This window comes from Cibotium barometz, chromosome 19 (genome assembly GCF_041138505.1).
Source record: "Cibotium barometz isolate CiBa-2024 chromosome 19, ASM4113850v1, whole genome shotgun sequence".
NCBI lineage: Eukaryota > Viridiplantae > Streptophyta > Polypodiopsida > Cyatheales > Cibotiaceae > Cibotium > Cibotium barometz.
The window spans coordinates 4,329,763-4,344,486 of record NC_141064.1 but is presented as its reverse complement, the minus strand read 5'-3'; positions in this window follow the sequence as shown (position 1 = coordinate 4,344,486).

Sequence of the window (14,724 nt, the reverse complement as noted above, 5' to 3'; positions counted from 1 at the left end):
GTGCATAGACATAGAAGACATTTTCTTTGCAGATACTCCTTGTGTGAGATATTTCAATCCAGTCCCAAGACAGAGAAGATGATGATGATGAAAGTGAAGATCGTGATGGCGTACAAAACGTGCATGGCAACCACACTACAGAGCTAGGGAGTCATGGGAATCCCATCGTCATTGATGATGATCAAGAGGCCCAATCACCACACGACTACAACACATTTTATCTTTCTATATGGGAGAGAACACAGAAATTCAAAAAAGCCATTGTCGATGGAGATGAATTTGTGCCACTCTTGCCAAAAGTTTGTAAATTTGTTGGTCTTAGTGAGGAAGAAGCTTGTTTCCTCCAGGTTTCATTTGTACACTTGGCTTTCCTTGTCTGTATGCCCTCTTATCTTGGTTCAAACCTTTATAAATAACATGTGTAATTTTTTTCACCATTGACATGTAGACCCACTCTTATTTTATACCATTGTTGAAAAATGAGTTTTAAGTTTGCAAATAACCTTGATATTTATTTTTGGAATTTTCTAAGGTTCAAAACTAATGTTTATGACCTTAGGAAGTCTACACCTTTTTTTTTTGAAATCGAATAAGCACCATCGAAAAATATTAATGAATGTGTTAGAGTGAATAAGCACCATCGAAAAAAAATCACATTTCGTAAGGGGTGAATTATATGTGTGTGTGTGTGTGTGTACACGTTACACAAATGTGGCATTGATTAATACATACTTAAATTACACCCCCCTCCTTTGCATCTCTCCTCCCTCCCTTCCTGCACCCGCAAGGAAGACTCAGGCTCTGAGCCTTTTTATAACAGATCAACCTCCCAAAAATAGAAGTACCTTCTCTCCTGTGTATCCATGTAGAAGATAGTGTGATCAAATGTGGAATCTTCATAACCCTCCAAATTGCAGAAGCTCTTTTCCTATCCATACTATTTCTAGTTTTGGGTATTATCCAAGATCATCAAGATAGTATTTCCCTGTTTGGATCATTCGAGGAAGGGTGCTCTCCAATGTTGCTCCAAATTTATTTAGAATATAATTTTCCATGAACACATAGGTGCGCTCAATAAGATTGACCCAAACAAACCTTATTCTTTAGATCACACTAACCATAGAGAGGATATAACTCCAACACACGAGTTATTTCTTGTGATGATACATTGTGGCAGAAAAACTTAAAGTGATTTTTATGTAAGTCTTTCTTACAGTACCCGAGCATGCCTTCAAAAAGTGTGCATGCGCACTTGACGTAATCCTCTACACCATAACTAAACCTCATAAACAAATCCCAATGCATATATCTCTTAATAAGTTTTCCAATACTTATATGATAGATAGAAACGACCATTTAAAAGTGAAGATGAGCGAGGATCCCGCTTGTCTCTAGTGCAAACATTCCCTTCACGCACTCCATCGAGAGGCTCCGAGTTCGACCATGATAATTGGCTAATTGTTGGAAGGGGAAATCGGCTCCACCCACTTGAGTGGGCCCGGGTGTGTACGACAAAAAAAAAAAGAACAAGCACCTTGCGATTACAAACGCATACACGACCCTCAGGAGGGGTCAATATCCGTCCAGCTGCAGGGGAATAGGAGTGGCAGTGGGTTCCGTTATAAGAGAAGTGGAAACACGACGTGGTGCAGTACTGGTAATGTCGTGTAGAACAAACCGCGCACATGAGGGTATATGTATAAAGAACCACCACTCTGAAAGGACGGATAGACACACCACGTAACGTTGTAATATACATGTGAACTCCATACAATCAAATGAAGGATTGTCATGCAGCGCAATAGGGCGACACTTCCAGAAGCTTCAGGCCTACGACAAGCTCGCAAGAACACGTAACAGGCGAAGCATACACTAGAACGATACTGTATGGACGACAATGCATGCATGCACTGTCAATCGGCTATAAACTCCCAAGTCATAAGTGTAAGGGATGGCGACACAAAGCGACCAATAATTCGGTAGAAGCTGGAGCACACAGATTAAGGAGGAAGTAACAATATACCCCAAAAAAATGACCACGCCTCCTGCATGCCTACAAATCTCAAGGGAGAAGAAATCGGCCATGTCAACCACAAGGAGAAATGATGAACATCATGAGGAACATAGAGAACAAACCAGCAACAACTGAGGTGGGCAAGATCGCACAGGATGCCCCACGAGACGACGGAACAAAATCCGCGACCACAAACACAAAATGGCAGCCTCGATCCCAGAAAATCAGAGACATAACGTTGCCACATGACTAAAAGTTAAGGGGAAGGCCACCTCCAAGCGAACCATGCAAATAGGAGGGAAAGCCATGAACTAGAGTTTGAGAAGTAGAAAGAAATCACCAAAAAAAAACAAAGCGAGCGAACTATAGTTCATCAACCATAGTTCACTTTCCGACTTTAGCTTGCCCCAAGAAAATAAAATATTGCAAAAAGGATAAAGGATTTGGGTGCCTTATTAGTGTAAATATGTAAATAGATAAACGTTTTAAGGCTGCCAAAATGATCCATACCCTAAGCCTTGTAACTAGCAAGTTTGGATCCTAGTCATTATGTTCCCTACAATCATTTTAATCATATGTTCAATTAAATAATGTCAAAGATTCTTATATATATATATATATATATATATATATATATATATAAAACCAATAGTATATACATACTCTTCTTATGCACAACTATCAGTGCAATATCTTAAGTTTAACAAAACTACCAATAGGAGAACAGGGTTACCCCCTTTGTATGTGCCAAAGTTCCCCCATACCTCATATTATTCTATCTACCCTTTATTACAACCTCTGAACAATTCAGCCTTAGCATTCAATACTCAATACATCAACACAATTAGCCTTGCTTACTTTGGCACATGCTCAAAATCCACCCATTGGTCAACGCATATTGAAAAACCCTGGCCTTTCTTAAGGTCCAAATTTCCCATAGCCTTGAATATCGTAATCATGGTAATCATAAGTGTCAACTCAACCCCTATCTCTATTTAGCCAGTTGCACCAAGTGAGATGTATCACATGGTTCTGATCCATCCAGTCATTAATGACCAGAACCCCCTTATTTCAGGGCAACTCCAAAAGGCAGACCACCCATCTTCCACTGAAACACTACATATAGGACATGCCCCAAAGGTAAAATTCCTCTCTTCTCAAGTTTCCACCCCAAAGTAAGGGCCCAAATTATTATCTTCCCAAAGAAATATTATGCATCTTTTGGGGATTCACAGTTTTCCCAATAGTTGCCACCTTTTCCTCCAAGTATACAACCCCCACTTTACCTGCTAAATTTGATTACAATAAGAAACATTCTTGCCAGAGGCACTACACTCCCTATATATAAATTTGGTTGTTGGATGATCCAAAGGGGCACCATTCTTCTAGCACCAATCCTTTAACCAATCATTCTTATTGATGGCAATGGAGACTTCAAGTCTCCTTACAAGGTCTAGCACATGTTTGACTAACAGCAGGTAGATTGAATTAATGTTGTACATGTACCCTAGCTATTTTTCATCCCGCCATCCTAGCAAGGGTCCATCACACAAATCTCCAATGTATTTGATTCCCTTGTTATTCAGCCTTTTGGCAATTGCAACATCCAATTTAGCCTAGGGAGGAGTAAACATGTGAGACCACCATAGGTGTAAATGAAAAATGGAATTTCCACTCACTCTGGTAGATCCATTCCAAGAGAGAAGCCCCAATGCCTCTTTTAGGCCTTCCGTAAGAAATTACAAAAGGGGAAACCACCCACTTGAGAGGAGCATGAGAAAATAACTTATCGATCCATGAAAGGCTCTTCCAAGCCCCTTCGCATTTTACACTGATCCCTTCCACTATCTGCTTCAACATCCTGAACTAGCTTTCACTTTGGTTCAAAAACTTAGGCAAGAGAGTAGCAAACATAGCATAGCCTTAGCATGAGTGGATAAGAATAAAATCCCTAATCCCCCCAATTCCTTAGGCATGCACAACCTTTTTCATGCCACCCAGAAGTATACTTCTTTTGACTTTTTTGATTTTTTCCATGAAAACCTCATAATGTGAGGCATAAAACAATTCTAATATACACTCCTCCTAAACTCAATTACTAGACATAAAAACAAAATATAGGCTTTAAGAAAGGATTTAATTCAGTCCACTCTAGAATGAAATGATAAAACAACCCCTCCCACTTCCTTATTTTAAGAATAGCCTTGTCAAGCACACCCATTTGACCAAGTCCTTGGCATAAACCCTAACTCCGAGAGGAGCCCCCAAATGTCTAAATATTTTCCCGTTGTTGATCACTTGGCAACCCCATCTAGTTATGTTAAAAGAATCATCTTTAATCAGATTAATTATTTTGAATTTGAATATATTACATTCAAACCCTGAAGCATCTGTAAACATTTGAACAATAGCCAAAACAATCTTGACATTATCATTATCAGCTTGCAAGAAAAGAAGAGAATCATCAACAAAATATTGGATGAGAATTTGTTCCCCTACCTAAAGTTATAGACCCACAATTTTCCTTTCCTTAGCAGCCACTTCAAGGGCCAAGGTTAGAGGATGATTAGCCACAGCAAACAATAAGGAGGCTAGGGGGGCACCCTTGTCTAGCAGATCTCCTAACCTCAAAGCAAGTGAGAAAAGGTACTAAATGTGAGAGTGTATAGACAAATGGCCATCTTGAAACTAAACCCCATCTTCTCCATTACCCTAGAGATAAATGACCAATGCACTCTATCATAAGCCTTCTCAAGGCCCAATTGAAGCATAATACACTTTTGCTTAGAAGTGATAGCTAACTCCTTTCCAACCAAGGCAGCTAGGATATTGTCATAATTGGATCGCCCTTTGATAAATCCATGTTGCCTTTTACATACCACTTCTTGTAGAGTGGGGGCTAATCTGAGTGTAATGGTCTTGGCCAAAATTTTATACTCGACAGGTAATAGAGTTATAGCTCTAATGAGAAAAAGTGTCACACGCAATCTACGTAGGGATAAGTTTAATCGCCCCTTGCTTTAAATCCCTAAGCCCTGAAAGAAACCCTATTAAAGTTATACATTAGAATATCCTTGAAGGCTAGAAAAAACTCCACATATAACCCATCCAACCTGGAGTTTTTTCTTTACCTAACAAGTTTAAGGCTTGCTAAACCCAAAGGTCTCTCCGACCAGGTTGCTTATGTGAAAGTTTTATATAATGATGATGTTATGTTTTTATGCTACAAAGAAATGTTTTTAGAGGAGTGTGTGTGAGTTTTGTATGATGATGATGTTATGTTTTTATGTAAAGAAATGTTTTTAGAGGACTGTGTGTGTGTGTGTGTAAACTTTGTGAAGTAGTGTGTGTGAGTTAAAAAGATAATTTCAACTATGGGTGTGTGAGTTCACACCATAGGCTTAATGGTCAGGCAGCATAGGAGGCTAGACCCATGGTATTGGTGGGGCTAGGCTAAGCTGAGTCTATGGATTTGGTCTAAGTAGTAAAAGTATCAAACATTGGTAAGTAGGTGGTAGGGTGGACCAAGCTTCCAAAACGAAACCAAATTTTATTTTATAGTGCAAAACTTGGGAAGAGTAGTCTAGACTAGAAGTCATGAAAAAACATAGAGGAATTGCCTTCATAATCGAGGAGTCAAGACATCTTGTTGAGCCTTGAGGAGGGGAGTTGCTCGATGAAACTTGCTTGTGAGAATTATGAAGGGAAAACACCCAGTGGAATTATTCATCTTTCCTTATGTAACGATTATTCTAGTCAAACTAAGGAGAGTTGATGAGATTGCCAAGAGTCAAGATATTGTGATATGAGACCCCGAGTGAGTCACTCTATCCTTAGTATAATTCTTGATGCCAAATTATTGTATAGTTAGAGGGTAGAGGTCTCACAGCAGCAACTAGTGTCAAAGCTGAGCCAAGTTTGCAATTTAGCATACGATATTTGGATATAACTTTGTCTCATGGTTTGTGACCTAAAACTTATAGTATTTTACGGAATTTCTCTTTCAAATGGACCAGTACCTATCTAGATTCCTTGGACTTTTGATAGAGGAAGACATGATAGCATTCACCTTGAGCATCTTCATCAGCTTGTTGCTTAGAAAATGTTACCTTGGTGAGACACTTCAAACACATCTATTTTTTGACTATGGCAAACTAGAGACATAGATGATTCTTGGGATAATGATCATGGAACTTTGTAGCAAAAATTTTGTCAGGGTTTTCACTTCAATCTGCAATCCATGTTTGTCATAGCTGAGTGCTGATGAATAACTAGTTGCATAGTGATTATTCGTAGTTGCTATTATTTTCATATACGATTATTGATCTTGCATGTTTTGGCACTACTGATTAGGGAACCTTGGTTTTACAATCTAGTCCTGAGGTCTTATTTATTGTACAGAGGGGTCATGGAGGAGATTGGGCACATTTCTATTGTACGATACCTTTGGAGGTACTTTTTGACCATCCTTTAATAAAGAGGGATCATGGAGGAGATTGGGCACGTTTCTATTGTATGATACCCTTGGAGGTACTTTTTGAGCATCCTTTGGTAGAGGTTACACATTTACATTGCTAGGGTTTTAGTGGGGCTCCAAGTATAGTGGTAATTTTGTGGCTCACATAAGTCAAAGCCATGGGGATCCCACATAAGTCTTGACTACAACCAAGACTGATTCATGTATGTGATTTGATACATTGATGTGATTTCTTTATAGTCATATGCGATAGCTTTATAGTTATCTGAATGTAGAGGATGGATCTTTGTCCAATTGATTTTCCTTGAGGTATACTAGTTTTTCTAGTATTTGTGTGGTTATTTTGAAATGTGCAAGTTCAAGTTTAATAGAATAGATATCCCTCTCCATGATCGCATGACCATGAATGAACCTTATGATGTGGTTGGTTTAATGAGTATACCAAGCTTTTTTACGGTGATGAGGATGGTCTTTATGACATGGTGACCCTTATCTTATTTCAAGGATACCTTTGGCTCACATGTATGTTCAACCTAGGTTTACAATAGATAACAAATGGTCTTTCACTTCACGGATTAGTACATTTATTGTATGGCTTCTCATGGGACATTCTTTACTTGGCCTCATCTCAATGTTTTTGGATGAGAGATGCTATAGCTTTGGTATGTGAGAAGACGTTCTTTGATAAAACCTAGTTATCTAGGCATTTTGGATCTACTAGATGGGGCATGAACATTGGGGTGGGGTGTATTTTTTTGGTAGCATTTTTTAGTGAGCGCTTTTTGGTGTTAAGTCAAGCGGTTTTTCTCTAGATCCTTCTTGTGTCCATCTACTCCTCTCCCTCTATGAGATATTAAGCACTAGACACCATGTGCCACTATCATTGCAACTCATTTACAAAGACACCATATTATGATCTAAAACTTTCATTATATTCCAAAGCAAATTTACAAGACCACAACATTACATGAGACACCTACGAGATGTTGAATGCACACAACAATACATGAAAGCATGTGTGTACACAATGTTCTTTACTTCCATGGATCACTATCATTGCAACTCATTTACAAAGACACCATATTATGATCTAAAACTTCCATTGTATTCCAAAGAAAATTTACAAGACCACATCATTACATGACAAACTCTGGCCGAGATGTTGAACACACGCAACAATGCATGAAAGCATGTGTGTGCACAATGTTCTTTACTTCCATGGGCCACTATCATTGCTACTTCTTCACAAATACACCATAGAGAGATGAAACTTCTGTTATATTTCAAAAAAAATTGCAATAATATAACATATTTCAACAAACACCTACAAGATGTTGAACACATGCAGCAATATATGAAAGCATTTTGGGCCTCAACTATCATCTTGGCCTTCTTTGTCTACCCTAAATTTGCAATGAAGATGGCAACTTCTCCATGAAGAGGAGCCTCTTTTGCCTCTTCAATGAGGACAAAATCTCTCCATATCCCAATGGTTGTTGCTGCTTTCACCCCTAGCATGTTCTTGTCTACAAGGTCTACTGCTCTCTTTGTTGTGAGCTTCTTGTACAGCTCCTGCACTTCAGACATTGTTGTTGATGCTTCCATAAGGGCATCCGATCTACGTTCCTTTTCTTTGAGGTGCATGAAAGATTAAAGAGCTTTACTTAAGATGCTTGCAAACGTAGTAGTATTAGAGGGATTGCTAGATGAACCCATGATAATTGAGTTTATGCCCAACCTATTGCAATATCAAGATATAAGGGGGAGGGTGGGCTGGGATGTGTGCCTAAAGAGGAGTATTGAAACATGGTAATCTTTACTGTATTTATAAGTTTGTAGAAATAGAAATAACTATTTTAAGCACAAAAATAATTATTTCAAGGTCTCACTAAAACTTTCTCTCTTTCACTCACACTCTCTCACACTCTCTCTCATGGCCTTGAGATCTCTATCTATCTTGCTCCATCTCTCTCGATTGTCAATTTAATTACCTAAACAGTCACAGTAGAAGCTAAAAACAATACCATTGACATAATACGAGTGTACAAGAGTGCATCACAATAATGTCTAAAATAATATATTTCTTTCATTACAAGCGAGTGGAATACATCAGTAAGGATGTCGTGGGTGCTAGTGGAAGAAGAAAGGTGAATGCATGTAGGGAGCTCTACCAAATGGTGCGGGTGAAAATAGCGACCTCACAAGTTTGGGACATGGTGCCCATGATGAGGGCATTGTAAAAGAACCCACAGGGAGATATCTATGGCATGACATGTTGATATTGAGGCTCCCTTGGAACACCATGTGGACATGATGAGGCACTAGACTATGCTAGGCTTATGGGTACTAGGGCGGGTGGAGGATATGGGTGAGGAACGTGTGGAGACAATGACCCCACATCCCTTTGCTGCTCCTATCGAGCATACTCACTAACCTCACCCCTGAAAAATTGTTGACCCAAATCATCCAGAATGTACATAAGTGGTTGTAGACACGAACTAAGGCACACCTTGTTGTTCTCCATGCCGATGCAATGTCGATGCAGTATCCTACATGCTCTAGAAAGGATCCTAGTACCCAGCAAAGCAATGTAGGACTGCATCACCTCGATCGGTCCCGAGTAACCACTTGCCATAGCAAAAGCTCATGATTGGCATATATAAATGGATGACAATATAAAAGACAATGACTATATAATGATTACACTACTCGAATTAAATTGTAATGAAGTGAGTGTTGTAATTACCTTGCGAAAGGCTTGTTAACACTCAACAACATCTCAAATGGGATTCCCATCCGCATCCAACTGGTATGGCGAGGTGGAATTCTTACAGTTTTGGCTCTAGGAAGATATCGTCATCCACCTCGAAACCTGACCAATCGGTAGCTACCTCACCTCCCTGCCTATCATGCTTTGGATGACTAGACGTACTCTCAATGGGTTGTGTAAATATGGCGATGACCAAAACAATGACCTACGTGCACACACTAGTAAGTATGCTAGGGAAATCATTGAGGTTCACTTTAATAAAAAACACTCCTTCACTCACCTCTTCTTGGCCATCTTTTGACATGACATACAAGTATCACAAGAAGCACAAAAACAAAGTCCTTCGCAATGTAAAGTTCTAAGTCTTGCACATCAATCCCCAAGTGCTCCGCATGTAGAGTACACACCATAGTGTCATCGGCTTGTATGAACTTTGCAAGCAAGTACAAAAGCGGGCTCCACAAGTACCTCCCTAAAAACATTCCATCTAACCACAACCTCGCCCTTGTAGATAGAGAGATTTGTTGGAAAATCGGCCCACACCAAGTGCAAGCCTCCAAGGCTATTGAAGGCATCCATTCTTCCCCACCTCATTAGAGATCCTATGAATTGTTACAATACTATAAGTTTTCGGGAGGAATAAAGTATATAAGTAGACTACAAGTTATATAATGACAATGAATGGAGAGAGTCACTAGTACGGGTTAGACATCATACCTATGCTTTTGCTTTCCTAAAAGTGCGAGACGGAGGTGATCAATGTTCAAGCTCAAAACTAAGTGCAGAGGGTCCACCACATGTGGACGATAGTCTTCATTTAGACAAGACCAAATATATGTTATTACTATTGTTCAATACATGAACTAATGAATGTTCAAACATGTTAAGTTCACTTACTGGATCCCAAGAGGGCTGTGTTATCTTCTTTTGAACTCTCTGACCCCTACTCTTTGCTCTCACCATGTGGGCTCACCACCTACTGATCGCCTTGTGTGTGGTGGACTCATGCTCATCATCCTTAGAGTGGCTATCTCGTCAACATGCTCATCAATGTCATCCCCTTTCCACTCTGGTCGTCGTGACCTCTTTTTGGGCATTGTTGTCACAGTTGTGGATGATGGAGGCTCCTCGTTTACTAACTTCTTGCCCTTCTTCTTCTCAGGGGCCGATTGTTGCTCGTCGCTGCCATGCTTCTTGCCCTTTTACGCTCATGTACTCAACCAACATAGGAACCTTTTAAACTCCCAAAAAAACAAGCTTCATAGTTCATACAAAGGTGCTACCCTACACAATGAAACACACTCTAAAACTACTCAGCCTCCTCTCTGGAGTAAACTCCCCCTCTCGGTAGTCTATCCACCATGAGCACAGTATCCAAGTGTCCTTGCTCTATAATTCGTCAATCCACTTGTCAGGGTAGAATCCCGTCTCCTCTGTCTCACACTGCACCGGCAGCCGTCGTGGATAACACTGTCCACCACGACATGTAATGCTCGTGGTTGGGCATTACATATGGCAACAGAGCTACCACGTGGATTGGACTATCCATGTAGACAGTGGAGGGAGAGAGAGAGAGAGAGAGAGAGAGAGAGAGAGAGAGAGAGAGAGAGAGAGAGAGAGAGAGAAGAGGGAGAGAGAAGGGAGGGAGCGAGAGAGAAGAGGGAGTAGAGGGAGAGACAAGAGGGAGGAGAGGGAGAGAGAGAGAGAGAGAGAGAGAGAGAGGGAGAAGAGGGAGAAAGAGGGAGAGAGAGAAAGAGAGAAAATGAATAGAGAGAGAGAGAGAGAGAGAGAGAGAGAGAGAGAGAGGAGAAGAAGGGAGAGAGGGGGAGAGAAGAGGGAGGAGAGGGAGAGAGAGAAAGAGAGAAAATGAATAAGGAGAGAGAGAGAGAGAGAGGAGGAGGAGGGAGGGAGAGGGAGAGAGAGAGAAGAGGGAGGAGAGGGAGAGGGAGAGGGAGAGGGAACCGCATGTGAAAAACCACATCACCAAGGGAGCCTTCAAAGGGAGGGAGCCCATACACGAAGATGAAATATCTTTAGTATCTTCTTTCCTTCTATTATTTTTATGATGTGGATGCCATCATTTGTGGAGATGTTATTGATATGGAAAAGATTTCAAAGCTAGCATGGTTTGACTTCGATTTGACTCACCATATTTAGTAAGAACACTAGGAGCATCAAATGTAGGGATGCTAATTTATATATATATATATATATATATATATATATATATATATATATCGTAGAATTTATTTTTTTGGAATTAATATTTTTTTAAAAAAAATAATTGCTTTAAAACTGTTAAATAAAAAAACAGCTAACTTATTTAAGGGTCTTAATCACCATCCATTTCGTGTGTACTTAGTACCTGTTACGTCATTCTTTCTTGTTCTTGTGTACTTCTTTTTTGTTCCTCTTTATAATTAGCTATACAATCACCTTCTTAGAAGAAGAATCTATGTTTCAACAATGGTCAAGTTCTCTTTGAGTGAAAAGTTCTTACAAGAACAAGTAGCTCCCCACTCAGTCTATCAATGCAAGAAATAGTAAATATTAGGTCCTGAGAGTTGCATGTACCTCTAGAGGCAACCTCTAGGAGAGCACAAAGCAATGTGCGAGAAGTGGCGCATGGCTCCTACCGTAGTGAAGTTGCATCAGTGGAGGCTCGATTGATACGTTAATGGTGGCGCAATGGTCATGTGATGGATAGGAATATGTCAGCATGGACTCTTGGTTGAGCTGGCGGGAGGTGCGCATAGCATATTGGGGTTCAATTCAATGACAATAGTAGAGAGAAGTAATGATGGTCCAAATACCCTAAGAACAAACCTAGCATGCAAAAAGCAAGCATGGAAGTTGGTTTGCAAGGGAAGGATATAGACACAAGATTTCTCTTTACGATGCATGTACTACCAATATGGAAAATACAATTTTGCAAAGCACTAAGGCAGTCTCTTACTCTCAAGACAAGCACATTGGGACCAATCTTGGAGAAACTAAAAGAATGGTTGTCTACAAGCCCAGTCCAAGTGGCCCAAACAGTTAATACAGAAACTGAAGGAACACCCATGTATAATGCGCCTACCCCTCTCACCGCCGCCAATGACAAAGAAAGTGCACCTCATAAGAGACCAGCCCCGCTGTGGTTATTGATGTTGATGATAAGGCCACGCATGGACCAGAGCCTATAAAGCATATGTATGAGACCGCAAGTATGTTGGGAAGCCATAGAAGATCATTTTTAAGGAGCATAATACAAGGCCACGCATGGACCAGAGCCTATAAAGCATATGTATGAGACCGCAAGTATGTTGATGTTGATGATAAGGCCACGCATGGACCAGAGCCTATAAAGCATATGTATGAGACCGCAAGTATGTTGGGAAGCCATAGAAGATCATTTTTAAGGAGCATAATACAAGCAGTACTCCAGAAAGAACAATGAAAGTCACAGAGTGCAGTGTTATTGAGCACAAGGTGAATGAAGCAATGTGGGCAATTTGAAGGACATGCATTGGCAAGGTCACATGCAACGGAACACCTCATGGGGGTAAGAGGTGTGGACAACACATAGCCAAATCTACGAAGGGTGTGCCAACACCATCTTTTAAAGGCTATCACAAAGCATCCTAAATGGTCTCATTATACAGTGGATGTGGTTTTTCCATGACCACATGCTTAAGTGCTATAATGTGGACACCAACATAGACCCAAATCCCAATCCACCACCCAAGATATGGCTAGTTGCTCTATAGGAACTAACCTTATAGACGAGGATGTATATTCATTATGGGAAGGTGGATACCAGGTGGAGAGAAAGAATGCAGAAGGTGTTATGCCCACCCCATGGAGTAGCAGTACAAGGTTCTTTACAATTTCAACTTCCAAAGAACCACCATATGGGTCCACTACTAACACAGAGACATGTGGCTCAGGCATCTGAAATGGCATAAGAGTCAAGTACCGCACGTCGATATTAGAGGAAGTGGCCAAAAAAAAAGGCCGCTTTGAAATGATAGCTATGGTAGTAGAAGAAGTGTAGAGACTAGAGCACAAGTATGAAGTTTTCAAGATCGAATCGCATGGGGATGATGCACACTTGGGAAAATATGATGTGCATGTGAAAGACAAACCATGTTGTACGTGTCCAAATTTTGCAGATAGAGAATCCAAGAAGAAGCTGTATCTTACATGCAAGCACTTGAACTTCATTTATTTGTGTGTGCTAGGCAAAACGAGAATATGTTCATCCACCAACCTATCATATCGGACCTTGAGCTTTATAATGCCTTGTCTCGTAGGAGAACCTACCCTAATTTAGAAAATTGAATACATGGATTATCAGTTGACCTGTAGAGGGTTCGATTATGCAATATCTTTCTCCCCCCCCACCCCTCTTCCCCCTCTCGCTATGGGTTGTGCATTTTTAAGTACGTATGGTATTGTAGAACGTGGTCATGTATTGATGAATACATGACCATTCAACGGTTCGAAATCTTCCAGAAATGAGAGGGGAACGACGAGCTAGAGAGAGATGAGAGAGGGTTAAGGTGCTCCACAAAACCGATAATCCCTTATCTGAGATTGCATGTATTACAAAAATACAATACATATTCTCTCTTCCCCAAAAAAAAGTACAAAAGATGCCTTTATTATTGACATTAAAAAAGATAAAATGTGTTTTTTATTTAGTTTGTTGCAAAAGTAGAGTACACCTCTCCCACTATTATAAATATAGTGATAAGGTCCAAAGACTTGTTAGTAGAGTACACCACCCTAAACCCTCCTTCGTATTGTTTGTGATGGCCTCATCAAATATTAGCATTGAAATTGTTGTGCTGGCGTATATCCAGAGGGAGGCCACCAATGTAGAGGTCAAGTAGGAGACCATACATGGTGCACAAGCATGGAAAGGTCTCACATCCTTTTCACTTCCTGGTAATGATGATGCTATTTCTAAAGTGAAGGCCAAAGTGGTGGGCTTAATTGTGATATGGCAAGTCTATGGTTTTATTGACGAATCCTCTAAGCATGTCTTGCTATAGAGGAAGTGCAGAAGGGTACGAACGCCATTCGCTTACTTTGTGCCTTCACCCCGGAGGACACGAGGCCCATAGTAGTAAAGTTGATGGTTTTCACATTTCTATATTTGGAAGTTGTATGTGAATGAACTTGGTTTTGTTTTCAGTTTGAAGCAATAATCTTGATGTGGAGGATGTGATGTCATTTTTTTTATGTTTTTACTCCCTCTGGCTCTCTCTCGCTCTCTCCCTCTTAAATAATTATGTTATGGAACTCTCTCCAACAATCTCCAACTCTCTTTGCCCCTCTCTCTCTTGATGGCGGGGGGGAGGGTATCTTTTTGGAATCCTCTCTCCCAATTCCCAAAAAGTGCTTACTAGAAAATGCTTACCATAAAATATCCCACATTGGGATGGGCTGATACAAAGGATGAAAAGGAGTGAA